Below are 19,233 nucleotides of genomic sequence, written 5' to 3'. Positions count from 1 at the left end.
TTGAAAATTGTACAAAAAAATATGAAGCATGAATTTTTTTTAAAACAACTTATGATAGTTCAAATGAATCCCGAAAAATTCAGCTTCAAGATCAACTCAAAGATCCCAGGTATACAGATTTTAAAACCATGGATGAATTCTTATTAAAGTTTGATTATATTAATGGTCAATTAACTAGTTTAGGAGTTACTCTAGCTGATATACGTTTAATTCATCTTATTCTTAAAAAATGTCTTCCTCATCAATTTCAGCAATTTATTACTAATATTCATGCTCAACTTGCTATTCCTAGTTTAGCTACTCAATTAAGTTAGGATATTTTTTTGTAATTTATTATGTCAAGAGGAAGCTAAATTAATTCAATTTGGTACTCTAAAAAGTATTGAACATGCTTTGATGTCTAAAAATCAAAATCATAATAATTATTTTAAATCCAATAATAATTATAATTATAATAATCATTATTTTAATAATAAATTTCATTCCAAATCCTATAATAACAACTCTACTAATAATCAAAAGAATAATTATTCTAAGAGGCCTCATTGTACATATTGTGGTAAGGATGGCCATGTGACTAATAATTATTTTAAGAAGCAAAATGGTAAAAGCCCATGAACCAAAATAATCAAAGTAATCAACAACATAAACCTCATTATAAGAAAGGTAATAATAATGGCAATCCATCTTATCATGCATTTACATGTACTTATAATGTTTCTCAACCACTTGAGTGGATTATTGATTTTGGTGCATCTCAGCATGTTACTTCTCATAAAGAATGTTTTGAGTCTTTGCATTCTGATACTTTCAATATTCCTATTCAATTAGCTAATAATCATAGTTGCAAAGTCAAAGCTATTGGTGATGTGAATGCCCTAATGGGAAATTACATGATGTTCTTTATGTTCCTGAATTAAAATCAAATTTTCTTTCAATGCTTAAACTTTGTCAAGAGTATAAGCTTAACTTTTATAGGGGCATGTGTTATAATATCATTGATCCAAAAACTAATCATGTTATTGCTATTGTTAAAATGGATATTGATAACTTATTCAAGTTCTATGAATTTGCTCCTACAAAGTATTCCTTTCTTACTACTGTTGATTTTACTATATGGCATGAAAGACTTGGCCATCTCAATTATGATTATATTTCATTGATGCAAAAATAAAATATGGTTGATGGATTGCCTACTATTGTTCCTTCTCAAATTGTTTGGAATGGTTGCATGAGTGGTAAGATACATAGGGAACCCTTTCCTCATGGTCAATCTTGGAGGGTATATACTAAATTGCATCTAGTTCATAGTGATCTCTTGGGTCCCATGGAGAATCCCTCCATCCAAGGTTCAAGGTATGATCTTACCTTTGTTGATGATTTTTCAAGGAGAACATGGATATATTTCCTTCATAGTAAGGATCAAGTGCTTGATGTGTTTACTGAATTTCATATTTTTGTAGAAAGGCAATCTAGTTCTAAATTTAAGATTCTTTTGTAGTGTTGTAAATTGTACACCCTTGCTAGGGTGGTACAATTTCACACTTAGGTTAGCACCAACCTTAGTGTGTCTTGCATCTTGCATTTATTATTTCTCTTTAAGAATTTAATTAATTAATTTAATTAAATATAAAATCATATTTCATCAATTCATACATCATAAAATTGGGCCCTTTACCCTAAGTGTGCCCCTTTTTATTTTATTTCTCCAATAAATCATTTAATCATAAACCCTAATTATGTCCTATTTTGACCTTTAAGGCCCGATTTCGTGTATCAAAACACCTCAAAATTAGTTGTAACTTTGGGACTTTCTCTAATATCATCATATCTAACGGCCTTGAAAATTTGGTGAAAATTTGGTTGGACCATGTGCGTTCCCACCACGGTCCTCGATTTTTTTCCCAAAATTTTGAGAGCACAATTCTATGATATTATAATGCTTAACCCTAAAATATTTGTGGGAAATTCAATTCCTAGGTTGGCCTAAAGGTGGAATTGAGTCTAAATTAAGATCTAGGGTTTCATACATAAGAGCTCTCTTTCTTCATTTGAAGGCATCTCATAAAAATAGAGGAAAATGTTGTTGGAGCAAGCATAAGGAGCCTTCTATGTAGTAAAAGAGAATTCTATGTGGAGTCTTCAACAACATTTAACAACATTCATCCAGCATTTGTCAAGTATTCATCATCAATTAGCAACCTTGAAGACATTAAAGAATAATAGGAGATCTTGTGGCAATATCTCTCCCTTAGGGATTGGTATGATTTCATTTTATTTTCATTTCTTTGTATGAGCTTCTTCACATAAATTAGAAAATTTACATTCATTCTTAGATCATTTAGCATATTTCATTTGAAGCATTGTTATTTAGATTCACATTTACATTTAGGGTTTACTCTCATGAGTAGGGTAGCTCTAGTTTCTTTCATTTTAGGATCTTGCATACACACAAGGTTCTAGCACACACATTTTCAGTATATTATTGGCTATTTGAGGAGGTGGAAATCACCAACACAAGGTTTTTACTAAGGCAAAACCCTATATAGCCACCCAAACCTTCCCTTTTTCAGTTGCAGGTGCAGAAATAGGTACCCAGAGGCACTTTTATCTCAGCAAAAGGCACAAGAACCACCCAGAATCATCATATCTGCCCTAATTTGCCTAGGACAGGCATGTGGCATCCTGGTCCTTCCGAGGAAAATGGTGTGGCACCATGGTCTCTCTTCTTTTCAGTGATTTTTAGCAAGTTGTAGCTTTAGGACCTCTAGTTTGCAGTCTTTCAATTGCAGCCTCCTGTCTGCAAAAAAAGGACAGTGGCGTGGCACCCTAGTCTAGGTCAGTGTTGTTAAATTTGAAGCATCAAGTACACATACAGAATCCTCCCCCTTTAATGCTTTCAGTATCTCAGTTTCATATTTGCAAATTTATTCAATTTCAAGTTCATTTATGCTTCATTATTTATCTCCTAGTCTAGTTGATCATTCAAACCCTACTTTTTCTCATCATTTGCAACAAGAGGAATAGAAACCCTAAGAGATAATCCTTGGATCTATCTTTCCCATAAGAATTAGACAAAGTGATCTATCTCCCTAGGCTCTTTTGTATTCCCAATGTGTTGGTAAAAGTGGGATTAGGTCCTAGTCACCCGATCTTGCTTTTCTTGCCACCACATCTTCGTATTGACAATGGAAGAGAATATGTCAATAATGCATTTAATGCTTATTTGAAAATTTTTGGAATTAAACATGATCTTACCATTCCTTATACACCACAACAAAATGGTGTGGCATAATGGAAGCATATGACTATTGTGGAAACGACAAGATGTTTATTGCATGCAAAAAATATGGATTACAAGTTTTGGGTTGAAGCTATGGCTTGTGCAGCTTATTTAATTAATACCACCTACCAAATACTTAAAGGATAAAACTCCTAAAGAAGCTTGGTCTGGTAGAAAGCCCAATTTGTAGAATTTAAGAATTTTTGGTTCCATGACTTATGTACACAAACATAAGGAGAAAAGACAAAAATTAGATTCTAAATCTTCTCCTTTTATTTTTGTTGGTTATGATGAAAATACTAAAGGTTATAGAGTTTACAATCCTATTACTAACAAGGTAAAAGTTGCAAGAGATGTTTGTATTGCAAAAAAAGGCATTCGTGATTGTTCTAAAGCAAAGGATGATGAACTTTCTCAAAGCAAAGTTGTGCTTTTGGAGGACCAACCTCCTCTTAACCCTACTCCTAATGCATCTCTTTCTATTCCTTCTAGTGATAGTGATGATGATAATAATAACTCTACTACTCATGACTCTACTTCTAGTGATAAATCCATTACTTCTAAAAGAAGACCTAAATGGTTTAAATCTTTAATTCAAGATAGTGATGAATACGTAGCTAAAATGGATAGACTTCAAGCTAGAAGAGTTAATTATTGTAATTATGCTTTAATGTCTACTATTATGAATTCTAATGATTCTAAAACATTTGATCAATCTAAAAATCAATCACATTGGCAAAAAGCAATGAAGGAAGAATATGATACTTTAATTTCTAACCAAACTTGGGATTTAGTTCCCTTGCCTCATGGTAAAAATCTTGTTTCTTGTAAGTGGTTATATAAAACTAAATTGAATGCAAATAATGAAGTTAGTAAGTTTAAAGCTATATTAGTTGCTAGAGGTTTTTCTCAAATTCAAGGCTTATATTATACTGAAACTTTTGCTCTCGTTGCTAAAATGCCTACTATTAGAACTTGTTCTTGATTTAGCTTCTAATATGAATTGAACTATTCATCAAATGTATGTTAAAAGTGCTTTTCTAAATGGTGATTTACATGAGGAAATTTATATGTCTCAACCTCCTGGTTTTGTTAAGGAAGGTAATGAACATTTAGTTTGCAAGTTAAAGAAATCAATTTATGGTTTGAAGCAATCTCCTAGGGAATGGTATTCTAAGATTAATGCATTCTTTCTTTCTCAAGGTTTCATTAGAAGTAAAAATGATCCAAATTTGTATATTAAACATAGTGAAGATGGCATTGTGATTATTATTTTATATGTAGATGATTTAATTCTAACTTCACGTTCCAATAATTTGATTTCTGAAATTAAGTTTCAACTCAAACAAAAATTTCAAATGATTGATTTAGGACTTTTACATTATTTTTTGGGAATGCAAATTTGGCAAACAAGTAATGGTATTTTTCTATCTCAAAGTAAATATGCTCAAGATCTTTTAGACAGGTTTAAAATGAATGATGCTAACCATGTTTCAATTCCTATTGAATTACGTACTAAGTTAAAGCTTGATATGCAAACTCCTCTTGTTGATCCTACTTTGTATAGATATTAGTTGGAAGTTTGAATTATTTAACTCTTACTAGGCCATATATTTGCTTATAGTGTTGGTTTGGTTTCAAAATTCATGTCTAAACCTCAACAAACACACTGTAAAGTTGCTAAAAGAATTTTAAGATATATTAAAGGAACTATTAATGTAGGTTTGTTTTATGATGCAAATTCTAATTTTACTTTATAAGGTTTTATTCATTCCGATCTAGGTGGAGATCCCAATGATGGAAAATCTACTTGTGGTTATTGTTTTTTTGTTGGTTGAGGATTAATTTCTTGGAATAATAAAAAGCAACAATCTACCTCTCTTGGATCCACTGAAGATGAGTACAAAGGATGCACTAATACTTACAAAGAAGCCTTGTGGCTTAGAAGAGTACTTGAATATTTTGGTCTACCTCAACACAAACCAGTGCCATTGTATTATGACAACCCAAGTGCCATTGCCTTGGCTAAAAATTTAGTTTTCCATGGAAGGACAAAACACATTTCTCTCCAACACCATTTTATTAGAGAACAAATTGAAGACAAGCAAGTTTCACTCTTCTATTGCAAGGGGGAAGACCAAGTTGCAGATATTTTGACCAAGCCACTTTGTAAAGAGAAGTTCCAATTTCATTGTAAAAATCTTGGTTTGCAACCCATTGAAGGGTTTGATGTAAACTCCCCAAGTAAAGATTAAGGGAGGGTGTTAGAATATTTAATCTTTACTTGGCTTAGGTTTATTTGTATTTAGTTTAGGATATTTCTTTGGAATCCCTACATGTAATTTGTCCTCTAGTAAATGAGTGAGGACAAGTCATTTATTTTATTTTCCTTTATTAAGGAATATTAGATTTCCTCCTTAAGAGGATGTGGACACATGGCACACACATTTAATGAATGGTGGCATTCATAGATTTGGGAGTTACTTTGTAACTCCTCTCCTCATCTCTATTTAAGAGATGTCTCCTCTTTCATTTCTTCTTAATGATAGTATTATAAAGAGATTCTCTCTCTCTCTCTCTCTCTCTCTCTCTCTCTCTCTCTCTCTCTCACACACACACACACACACAGAGTTTAGGCATTGTCTCATTCATAATAACACAAGGGGTTTTTATTTTCTTTTCCCCTTTCAAAAGTTATTGTGCCTCCTTCACATTTGGGTGATTCCTCCAAGGTTTATGCATTTCTCTTGGTAACATTTACTTCATCAATAAACTTACTTGGATTTTATTTTTCTTTTCGTTCTCTTGTATTTCCTTTCAAATAGATTAGGAAGATCTAGGGAAGTTTGATGCAAGATGAGATGAAGGCATATTTTTGGATACTCTACAAGGAGTAAGGCATACCGTTGTTACAATAAGAGGCTAAATAAGATTGTTGAAAGTGCAAATGTCAGAGTTAGTGAAGAATGGAATCGGACTAAAACTATACCTAAATTTGAGACTAAAATAGAAGTTATCCCTATCGCTACAAAAGAGAATGAATCCAAAAGATAAATAAGATACAAGTACACAATAAAAGGAACATGAATAAATAGCTAAAACACCAACAAAGTATGTGCAGAATAATCATTCAAAGGAACAAATCATTGGAGACAAAAATAAAGGAGTTTAGACAAGAAGACTTCCAAAAACTAGTGAACAAGAAAATTATAGATTCTTATCTTAGGTGGAGCTAAAGACCTATGCAGATGAAAGCAAGGATAAAAGTTGGATAAAGGAAATGGAAGAGGAGTTGAATTAGATAGAGAAGAATTAGACATGGGAATCGATATCTAGACAAGTGGATAAGAATGTGATGGGAATTAAGTGGGTATTTCAAAACAAGGCAATATTGGTGTAGGGGTTATTCAAAAGTTAAAGGTATAGATTCTGAGGAGAAAATTACTCTGGTAGCAAGAATGGAGGCTATAAGGATGTTTCTTGCATTTGTTGCATACAAGAACTTTAAGGTATATCAAATGGATGTCAAGTCAACATTATTGAATGGAGAACTTGAAAAAGAAGTATACATTGAAAAAACAAATTGGTTCAAGCTATGAGAAGATCTAGATATAGTTTGTAGACTCAAGAAAGTACTTTATGAACTCAAGAAATCTCCTAGAGCTTGGTATGCAAAGTTGGATAGACATTTGTTGCAACAAAATTTTAGAAAAGGTACTACTAATAGCAATCTTTATTTCAAGGTTGAAGGTGATAAATTATTAATTATTGTTGTGTATATTGATGATATCATATTTGGAGGAGATGATCATGTATTAAGAAGTTTGCAAAAGAAGTTTTTGATGTCAGTGATAGGCAAGTTGTCATTTTTCCTTAGCCTTCAAGTTACACAATTAAAAAGTGTATAGTCATTTCTCGGACCAACTGTATCAAGGAGATGTTGAAGAAGTTCGGGATGGAAATTCTAAACTAGTTACAATTCCTATGGCTATTGGTTGTAAGTTAAGAAAGAATGATGGATCTTTAAATGTTGATCAGAAACAATATAGATCTATGATCGAATGAATATTGTATTTAACTGCTTCAAGACCGAATAACATGCAGGTTGTATGTGTGATTGCTAGATATCAAGCTAATCCTTAGCAATCTCATGATCAAGCAGGATAAAGGATATTCAAATATTTGAAAGGAACTCTGAATTATGGATTATGGTATAAGAAGGATGATGATTTCACTTTGAGACCATACACAAATTTTTATTGGGTTAGATGTGTTGATGATGGGAGAAGTACAAGTGGCGTTGCATTTTTCTTAGGAGACCTATTGGTCTCTTGGTTGAGAAAGAAACATGATTCAATCTTATTATCTATTATAGATTTAGAATACATTGTAGCAGCATCTTGTTGTACTCAAGTCATGTGGTTTGTAGTACCTCTGCCCTAATCAGATTTTAAAAAAATAGGTTTGACCTTGGTTGACTTTTTAAGTGGCCTTCTTGGTTGGTTGATTTACCATGTTGTAATGTTATAGTAAGATATTATGATTATTGTGCATACCTTAAAAATATTTTTTGCATCGATTCTTTTGAAATTTTATTTGTTCTTTTGATTCGTTTTATTAATCTCGGGATAACACTTTCATTAAATATATATTTATGCATGTGTGGTTCATGGTTGCAAGAGATTGCAGTTACAGTACCGTATAGGTATAAGGTTCATCTCCACCTGGATTTGCAGGTTTGAGTGTTCCTTATCAACCCTAAGGAATTGGTTTAGGTAGTTGTAAGATCCTCATTTTACCCTAGTCATTCTCAAGTGAGCGTCGACAGTCGTCCGTCAGTTTCCCCTTTGGTTGGGTATGCAGGTCATGTATTTGTTTGACTTCTTGGGTTATGTGTTTTGCGTGTGGTGTAATTGATTGTTTTATCCTACGTATTTAATTTGATTAAATGTGTTCTTTTACACATTAGTAAATTAAGGGACTAAATTAAATAGGACCCTTTTTGTGTGATTAATCAATAATTAGAATTGCTCAATTCATGTTTGTAGCAAGTTTGATTAAATGGTTATTTTTAAATGATGAATTAATTAAGTTTATGCATTTTGAAAGGAAAGGTTAAATAGTATTCAAAAATAGAAATATTTTACCCTCTTTGGCATTTTGAAATAGAAATGTTAGTTTTAATTAAATTAAGAAAATCAATTTTAGAAGAAAAAGCAAGTTTTGCATATTTGAATTGTTTGGGAAAAATGATTTTCATTTTTATTTGGAGGAAATTATTTTAAATCCAAAAAATGATTTTTGGTCAAACAATTTCCCTTTTAACCTAGTTTTTGAAAATATTTTTGGAGAGTTATTTTTGGAATGAAAATTTTGGGCATTTGGGGGAGAAGGATTTTCTTGAGCTTGCAGGTTCGGCTCTTCATCAAACCATTCCCAGAATTGCTGAATAAGGTTGGATTTTGTTTATCTCTTTGGTTTTATTGTTTAAAAGAGATTATTTTGATTTTGAAGAAATATCGTTGTGCTTATTGAAAATCTCATATATTTTGTGGAATAAGGAAGAGTTGTAGTTAAATATCAAATTCAAACCCTCCTTGCTTTCTTTCCCAACCTCCAGATCAAATTTTGGTTGCTCCAATTGATTTATTAAAAAAAAAAAATTGGGGTTGGTTGTTCATAATAAAATATTGTTAAAACTCCAATAATTGTTTTCAGATTCAAGTTTTAAATTGGGAAATTAAGTTGTGTTTGGCAAATTGGTCGGATAAATGTGTGTAAATCAATTCTATTTGCCCAAATATGGTATTTGGATGGAGAAATTTGCCCAGTTTTATCTATTCTGGGACTGGTTATTCAGAAAATTTCAATATTTTGGGAGCCATTGTATTCTGGAAATTTATTTAATTTGGGTCTCAGTATGAGACTGTGCATTCTATTGGGGGGGGGTTCTATGTTTAAAATTAAAATATATATATATATATATATATATATATATATATATATATATATATATATATTAACTACCCCCCACGTGGTAGGGAAGACCCCACCACATGGGATAGTAGCAGTGATACCGAGGGTAGCGGATTGCTACCATATGATAGTAGTGCTACCCAAGGTAGTAGCCTACTACCATATGGTAGCAGCGCTACCCAAGGTAGCGAGGTCTTCTACCATTTGGTAGTAGCGCTACCAATGGTAGAGGACTGCTACCATTTGGTAGCAGCCCTCTGCTAAGCCTTTCTCCTTTTTTGGTGGTATAATATTAGTCCACCGTATAAATTGGTCCATGTCAACAGCGTGGTTATATAAAAAAAAGAAGAGAGAGAGATATTTTAATATATATTTTTAATTTTAATTTAAAATATATTTAAATTGATATTAAAATGGTATATTTTAGATATAGCTCATAAAGGTAAAATGATTTATGTTTTTGGTAAATTTTGGAAGTGAAATTAATATATGTTTTAGTAAATTTTAGATAAATGAAATAATATTTATATTATTTGGAAAATATTGGAAAAATAAATATTATATTATTTGTTAAATTCTTGGAGATTAAAATAATATTTTAGTTAGAAATTTCTGATATTAAATTTTATTTAATTGGGAAATGATTATCTATCTTAGTTTCTTTTTAATGTATATTTCCATATTCTGGAAAGTGTATCTTGGTATTGGAAAAGATAAGTTTAGATAAATTGTTTGGAACAAGTATGGGAATGATGTTTTATTTTGAGAAATAAATATCATATTTTAGTTGATTAATGTTTATTTAATTATATCTTTGTATGTTTTGAATATAACTATAATTATATTAATGTGATTTGGTCTGAAAACTCATGATGAGGTATTTATATTATTTTATGATGCAAAATGAATTATGGTGAGTTAGTAAACCATGAGCGGCATGTACCTAGACAATGTAGACAAATCACAATCAAATTAGATCTATTAGAAAACTGGATCGATTGTAATGTTTCAACAATATGGAAAAAGATTATCATTTCCAGATTTATGCCTATGCATGTTTAATTTTTTGTATTTGCATTTGATTAAGAAATGGCAAGTCCTTGATTGTGATTGTTGGATATTGTTGTATGTTTATTTTGGAATCCACTTATGTCCTTGATCTTGAGTATTGACTTTTTTCATGTGATTGTTTGTATCTGGTCATGTCCTCTATGCGAGTGTTGGGTGTTGTTATCTGGTTGACTGTAGCTAGTCATGTTTTTAGTCAAAGTACCATCACTTAGTGCACCTCGTATGAAGACTTGTTTGGCCAAGTGGGTATTCCTACCATATTGAACTTTGTATGCTTGTCTTGGTGTATTCCTTGGTTTAGGAGTTCATTTGATTATGGTCTTGTGTCATATGGGAGAGTAGCTTTCGAGTGGGGGCCGTGCCCAAAGTGGTTACAGGGTAACCCATCGAAAGTGTGTCTAAATAAGTAATAACCTAATAGCATATTAGAGAGTTTAGTTGTTGAAAACACTAAGTAAGATAATTGTGCCTCACACATGGGATGAGGGCTAGTACAGACTCGACATGCAGTGAGAAGGCCTGAAATGGCAAACCAACAACCTTGTCTTCACAAAAGGATGTGTTGGGTCCACATGAGACTTGGATGGGCTGGAGGTTTGGGAAAGGTTGCCAAGGTAACCCAGTAGATGGGGTTGAAACCTATGGAGGCCTACTAGGGTAACCATACCAAGTTATGTGATGACACTTGTCCCTTATGTTCACTAGTGTGCAGTTTGTGTTGTCTTTGCTAGGAGCACTATTATGAAGTCATATCTGGTTGTTTATGCCCTTGTGAGAACCTGATATTCATATTAGACCATGGGTTGCTTATAATGGGTTGCGAGGACTTAGTTTTGCAGGTGCTCCAGTTGATCTTTTGTAATTGCTTCTTATCATGTTCAGCTGGATCCTTTTCCTTTCTTTGGGATCATCCATGTATCTATTGGACCGATGTGGTCGTATGTATTATTGGTTTATGTACGCCTTGATGGAAGGATGTAAATGATGTGAACCTTATGTATTCTTCACCCTATTATTATTAGAGGGGTCTTGTAGTTGAGTAGACCCGGAGATGTAGCCCACTAGGGGTGAACTCCGATATTAATTTGGTGTTATGTGGTGTTTGTGTTCATATGTTTCCTTTTTATTTATCATGTATTGATGGCATTATGGTTAAAATGTATAATGTGATTTTAGATGATGTTAATCTTAAATGCATGTATGTAGTTATCTTATTAAATGCAGTAATATGGATCATGAAGAATGTAGGTTGGTATAATGGAAAGTTTTCTTTAGTTTTTAGTGCAATGAAAGTATGTAAGGAAATTAGATGCATGACATATGTTTTATTATAAGTTTGGACGTAATGTGTGGTTAAATCGCCCTCATTTAAACTAAATGCATGGAAGTGGTGCATTTGTTAAGGGTTGATTTAAATTTCATCTTTTCTCTCCTAAATTGATGTGCTTGTTTCTCTCAAGGGAGCACAAATGTGTGTTGTTGTAGATAGTTTGTTGCGGTTATCAAAATTTTTATCTGAAAGAGGGAGAGAGCTATTATTGATATTTTTTGCACCCTTTGTCCTTGATGCAAAGGGGGAGAGAGATATTGTTATGAGAGAGAGATAGAAAGTTTTGAGGATAAAAGCACAAACCTGTGTCACACTTTTATAAAGGAACTGACCAGCACAACTAATACTATTTAACTTTGACCACATAAAAGTGACATTTCTAAATTGAATTTTGAAATGATGTAAACTGATCAAATGTAGAAATATTAATGAAATTTACGTTTGCTATTTAAAAAAAAAAAATTTATAAATTCAAAGACAGATTTTTCATTGCTAAAAAATGTTGAAAATCAAGGGTTCTAATCGGCATCACAAAAAAAAAAAAAAAAGATTTTATTTTTTCTAATTTTTTTTTCCAAATAGAGAATATATATATGCAGTGTTAAAAAAAAAATTATGTAAATTTTTGTCGTTATAATATTTTGAAGTCCAACATAGCTATATTTGACAGTTTTCATTCAGCATCACCTTTTGACTACTAAATTTATCATTAACCAAAAAACAAACACCCTTTTTGAGAAGATTCTCTCATCTAGTGAAAAATATTTTTTAATATCATTTAATTTTATTTTTTTGAATTTCTAATCAACCTCTTTTTTCACTTTAAAATGCTACTCACAATGTTTAATTAATAAAAAAAATAAAATTAATCAAAATACTAAAAAACTTATATGTGACTTCGAGCTCTACAAAAGGGTATTTTTCGTTATTTATAAAAGAATATTCGGCTTGAAGAAAAATTGAGTGAAAGTGAAAAGTTTTAGAAATACAGAGTTTTTCACCTTTTTTGTGCCACATCACATGACACATATGCTAGTTCAGCCAGACTAACCTTAGTTCTAACAACTAAAAAAAAATTGAATTTTTTTTTAATGAAAGAATTTGAACTAAGGGAGTTCGGCTGAACTGAGTCCAACCAAACTCAGTCTAGTTGGACTTCTGGTGCCATGCAGGCACCACATAGTTCCACATGGCCCAAGGGTAGTCTAATCAGATTCAATCCAATCGGACTACCCTCAGTTGGCCCAAAGTGTCACACAACTCCATGCTTTTGCCCTTGATTGTTGTTGGTGGTACAAGTGTTGTCATCAATGACAAAGGGGGAGAATATTAGAAACTTGAGCTATGTTGAGTTGTGTTGTCATTGATGTCAACTTGTCTATTGTTGCCATTGGCGTCATTATGTGTTGTAGATGGTCCAGAAGTGAGTATTCTAATGTTGTCATGTGGTCTAATGGTTATTTTGATGTGTTACTAAAAGGTTGGTGTAATGGAAGTTTTAACATGCAAGAAATAGTAATTATATGCAAGAAAGAGTATTTAATGTCCTAGTGGAAGAATTATTTTCATTGGACTCCAGTTGAAGAAGATTATGACCTATGATTTTGGATATAATTTTTTTGATCTATGTATATTTCACTATTAGGTTTTTAGATTCTTTATGGCTCAAATGGTAGAGTTGGTTGTTGTTGTTGTTGTTGTTGTTTCTAATAATGAGGTTGTCTATTAGAACTAGTCCAAAGAATGCTTAGCAATCATGGATATGTGGACTCAATTTTTTTGGCTTAAAGGACATGTTCATTTGGTTTGTACAATATTCTAGTTCATTTTGCTAGTGCTAGTTTGATTGGCAAGTGAAGTTATGTTGTTCTATGCTCAATGTTGTCAGTTGGTTTGGTTTCTAGCTAATTAAGACGGTGTATCCTATATGGATCATTCTCTTTTGGTATGAATGTGTATTTAAGGCTGAGTTTGGTTGTTGTTATGGGTCACACCATGGTGTGTGTAGATCCACAACGTGCATTTTGAATTGGAGAATATTTTTGGGCTAGCTAGTTGACATGCTTTATTGTTTATCTACACGTTTTGTTTGATGTTGAGTTTCATGGATGTGTTAGCATGTGTGGTCCATTGGAATAATTTCATAAGGATGTGTTTTGATGTTTTTTGGTCCCCTTTATGTCCTGGAGTGGACCACATTATGTGGTATTGGTCCGGGTGGCCTAATTTATATAATATTATATATTTTATCTATGGCCAACCTAGTTGAGGGTTTAAATTAATAATCTTGTATAGATATAGATGTGTAGTTGTATGAGTTGATGTATTAAATGTGTGTGAACTGATGTGAGGTATATGTGAATTATATCCAAGCAAATTCAGTGCGAAAGTTAGTTTGTGAAGAGATTTGATGATGATATCTTTAGTATGGCCGTGTTTTTAGACAATGATTGATTTCAGATGTGTTTTCCATGATATTGGTCGCATGACATAGTGGTTCAATTAAAATTTCATGATCAAGAGATATTGTTCATTTCAATTCATCTATTCCATGTACCTGTCAAAAGACAAAGTATTTCTTTTGGCAGCTTATGCATTCCTTTGTATCTTTCCCAAAGGTTGTGCGCCTCAATCGTGCAATTCCTATTTGGTGTAGTCAACTCCTTTGCCTTGCGCCTAAATCATTGTAATCAATAATTCATATTCTGAATGTGATTCTCACCATGGTTTCTCCCTACTTAGGGTTTTCCATGTAAATCTAGTGCTCATGTGTTTATTATGTTGTGCGCTTTCATGTTTCATAATTGCAGCAATTTGTTAATTAATGCTTGAAGTTTAAAAGATGAGAAATAGAGTAGATTGAGGTCCACACTGATTCACCCCCCCACTCTATCCTATGGTGTGTTCAATATTCATGACACAAAAAAAGTGCAGTCTTTGTCAGGACACTCCTGAGTGTACATTGTACCCTAAGTTGGACACACATTGTGTTCCCCTTTTCCAATGTCCATGTCAACAAATGATCCCTAACCTTAATTCCTTTGTTTCCTTTGAATTCCTATATTTTCTCTCATGCCCATTTCCCACCAAGCCAACTTCTTCTTCTTCCTTGAGTGATCTCCATGCCCTCTTCCAAGTCTCAAATAAATGGCAAATAACCTTTTAAGGGGTGGTTTTTAAACCATCACAGCCTTTAAAAAACATCACCCTTATTTACCCTTCAATAAAAATTATAACTCCCTTTTAAGAGAGTTTTTCATAAACATTATTTATTAACCTTTCTTTAAACCAAAGGATTATAATATCTTTTATTTTTTATCTCCCTTTTTAATTCAAAAAGGGTTATTTCATCACTTTAACTTCTCTTAGAGAAAAAGTCACATAACAAGAGTCACCAATGGACAATGAACCTCCTTCATGTATCATGTAGGGCTTCATTAGTTTGTGGGTCAATGAAGACTACACATAAGACAAATTTCAAAATTATTTTAAATTTTCTCATGTGATAGTTAATCTGCATAATTTTTTTTGTTCCCTCTCATCAAACCAAATATTGATATTTCACACTCACCAATACTACATAAGAGATTATATGTTGCAATCATTCAGCAAGGGTGGCCCTATGGGAGATTTTTGTTGTTGGATCCCAACCTTTTAATTAATGCCTCCAATTTTGTTTTATTATTTCTATTTGACTTAATAATTTGTCGTGTTCCTAGAGGATTTATAGGTATTGAAGGAGGTATATGTTGTGGTTTTTGTTTGGTAGGATTTTTATAAGAGGGAATATTATAGTTTGTTTTTTTTCTAGGGTTCATTAACAACACCAAAAAATTAAATAAATTTCATTCAAAAAATTAATTAAATTTATATATTTAATCCAAAATTTACACCAAAAATTTAAAAATATTTACCTCTCTAATCTAGATGACCTTGTTGACCTTGTGACAGCATTTCAAGTCTTACCTTTCAATATAACTTGATATCGAGTACTTCAAGGAAGATAAGTCCATTTTAAGAATCAAGATAAAATTCAACAAAGAAAATCAAATTATTTGGTTGAACTAAAGAAACTCTATGAACTCAATGTCATAGAGATTCAATATTTTGTTCAAAGGCCTTTACGTGTTCTATGTTGGCGGGAACAAATTTATTTATAGAATACTATCCATATACACATAATGAGATGGAGGATGCATATTGGGTATCTTATAATGTTGGCCATTTGGTGGAATTGATTATGTGTTACATTGATGTCAACACTATCTGTTTGGATGCTTTACCAACACCCTTCTGGTCCTAGTAGGTTGAGTGGTTTTTGGTTAACTTGGATCCGACATGATTTGATAGACTCTAGTATAATCTGATGATGGAATTGTCTTGTTTATGATACTCATACTCATATTTGGTTAGTTGGTTTCAGTCTGGTGGTTGGATGCTATCTTGCTTACTTAGAAGATTGGTTTCTGGTTCCGGTGAGGGTTTAACTGGCAAATCTTTTGGTGGAGATCTTTGATGAATTGCATAATTGGTGTTGGTGCACCTTTTGATGGAGTTTTAGGATGCTATTGGTGATCATGTTTGAGATTTAGCGTTTGGAGATCATTGTTGAAGTGCGTGGACCTATACTTGGTCCCAGTTGATCTAGGTTATGGACCAACATTAATGTAACATGTGGATAGGACCTATTATTGTATTTCTGGGATGTCTTTTGTGTTGGATATTATTTGTTTGGTCTAAGGCTGACATGGTTTGTAATTATGTAATTGGTTTATTGTCTAGTGGCTGGCCTAATTGTTTATGGTCGAGGGTTTGTATAAATAAGATGTAAGATCTCATTGTAGGTAGAGGAGTTGGTTGATCATTGGAGATCAAATTGGGTTTGTGTAAGAGGATTTAGTCCTCCGGTATTGAGCTTAACTGGAACTATACTCAGGCATAGGAGATGCTATCTTTTGCAGTTCAACACTTCTTCAGATTGTAGTTTGGATTTATATGTAGTCAGTGAGGCTCCTTTTGTGATGAGCAGTGTGCTCTAGGTTGTTGGCCTTCTTGCAAGTGCAGGCCCCTTCATTGTAATTCACATACTTACTGCAGAAGTATTATCTAGCTATGGGTAGGCTTCCCACCGTGGTTCTTTCCTTTATCGGGTTTTCCACGTACAAATCTTGGTGTTGTGTGGATGGATTTTATTCTGTGATTACTATTTATTCTTAATTGGTTTATCTGCTATTCTGGTATTATTATTTTGGGTTTTGATATTAAAGTTTTAAATTGTTAATGCTTTCGGTAATCTATGACAACTGATTCACCCCTCCTCTCAGTTGTCTTTCGGTTATCCAGACTATCTAATGTATGCTAGTGTTATTGGGAGTTTAATGTGTCATATGGTCTATGTAAAATTAGATATTCCCTAAGAAATTAGAGTCCTTAGTTGTTTCATTGCTAATCTTAGATGAGATCATTAAGATGTAGTTGGAGATATATAAGATACCCAAGTACTCATAAATATATCATGGTGATCATATAGGGGACTATTACTTAGTGGATATTCATATATTTGTGGATTCAAATTGGATAGGTGATATCAAATGTAAAATTTAAACCAATATTAGTTATATTTTCATTCTATTTGGCAATGCTATCAATTTGATGAGTAAGTGATAGATTGTGGTCATTTTGTACACTACAAACTATAGTTATATGGTATCTACACATGCTCATAACTAATCCATCTATCTTAAAATATTGCACTTAGATTTGGGATGAATTAGAGAGATATCAAAGTTCCCTGATAATCAAAGTGTCAAATCTTTGGTAAAGCACCTAACCCTTCATGTTAAAATGAAGCACTTTGATATCTAGAACCATTTTTTCCATGGAATGGTAGAGAATGGGAGGCAAGTATTGTATAAGGTTCATGCTTTGGTATATATTATAAATGCATTGATAAATCCCATCAACACAAATATGTTTAGGTGGTGCATAATGAGTCTATGGGGTCAAAACCCCTTTGCTTAGATGATTTTATTGGTGTTCTCATTTTCTCTTGAAATATATACAATGAGTAGGATATTGTTGGGATTGTGTTTAATACACCTTCCAATTCTAATGTTTGAAATTAGTTGTTTAATTTTTTATTTTATTTTTTAACTTTTTATTTGCGAGGTCACATGGAAAATGGCATCCCACTTTTGACTTGTGCATTGTGTCATTTCTATGTCTTATTATGATGATAATGATTGTGTAAGATAATATGCTATTATAAAGGATGCATATTAAAATATTTAATAAAAATAGTGATATAAGAGATATTAAGACATGAAGCATAATGGTGGGAGAGTTACATTAAATTGATAAGGAATCTTGCCCAAAATTATTGCACATGTTATGATGCATCATATAGATTTTTTAGAGGGGGGTTATGGAGATAAAATGGAGTTCCTCATTTGGTGGTTGTATTGTCGTGGATCAATTGTGTATTTTGAAAACATAAGAGAACTTACTATTATTAGCATTCTTACTCATCATGGAGGGAGTATTGCAATTAGGGTCTTATATTTGAGAACCATATTTAGGTTATGGTTTTGACCCACATTTTATGGTTTATCGCTATTTTTTTCTTGTATTAAATCTCCTTTATATTTTTTTCTTAGATTGGATCTAAGTATTGGTTGTATAAGTGATTTTAAGGTACAATTACTTTTCTATAATGTCTCAAAATTTATTATTGGTGATACTCCTACAAAGGAATATCATAGAATTTGTAGTGTAACATCATAGGTGCTGAATAAAATGATTAGTTATTCTTTGGAGTGTAGTTATTTTTCTCCCAAAATTATTTTCCCAATGCAAATAATCTTGTTATTGCATGATGTCTTTATTTTCTCTTTACAATAACTATAAGATCTTTTTTTGTGCTAATACTTTCCCTAAATTTTAAGCATAGCATTTGTATTCCACACCATTTCTTCCTTTCAATTAGTCGAAAATAAAAATGCCCAAAGTGCATCATTAAATTATCCTCAATCCATTTAAATAGAGTCTCTAATATATAAATTCATAGTTGTTTTATAAAGTGTAAATATACAAACCATAGAATAATTCCAAATGAAGAAAATGTATCATTTAATGGATATATAAGACGATAAGCTCCACAATCAATTATCGATCTCTCTAAACTAGAATCTAAAATGATGAAAAGTTTGTTGGTCTTATGATACTTTGAATTAGAAGAAAATGATGATGATATACTTGAGACCAATTTTATATTAGGCTTCTTTAGAATATTATTTTGCTTAATATTATATTTTGTATAATAAAAAAATTTAACTTGTCCAATTCTTTTTTAATATACAATGTTAAGAGGATTTATAATCTACTTTATATTAATGGGTGGAGGTGCTAGTCAAGTCAAGATGAACACATTTCATTATTTGGTATTTAGATGAAGAAAATTGCTTATTCCTAATAGCCTAATTAATCTTATTAAATATTTGTAATATCATAGTTATAGTGGAAAATCTATCTTAGATGAAATATAATTATTACACCAATTCAATATTTAATTATT

Source organism: Cryptomeria japonica, chromosome 2 (assembly GCF_030272615.1).
Source record: "Cryptomeria japonica chromosome 2, Sugi_1.0, whole genome shotgun sequence".
NCBI classification, from domain to species: domain Eukaryota; kingdom Viridiplantae; phylum Streptophyta; class Pinopsida; order Cupressales; family Cupressaceae; genus Cryptomeria; species Cryptomeria japonica.
Note: the sequence above shows the minus strand (reverse complement) of the source record.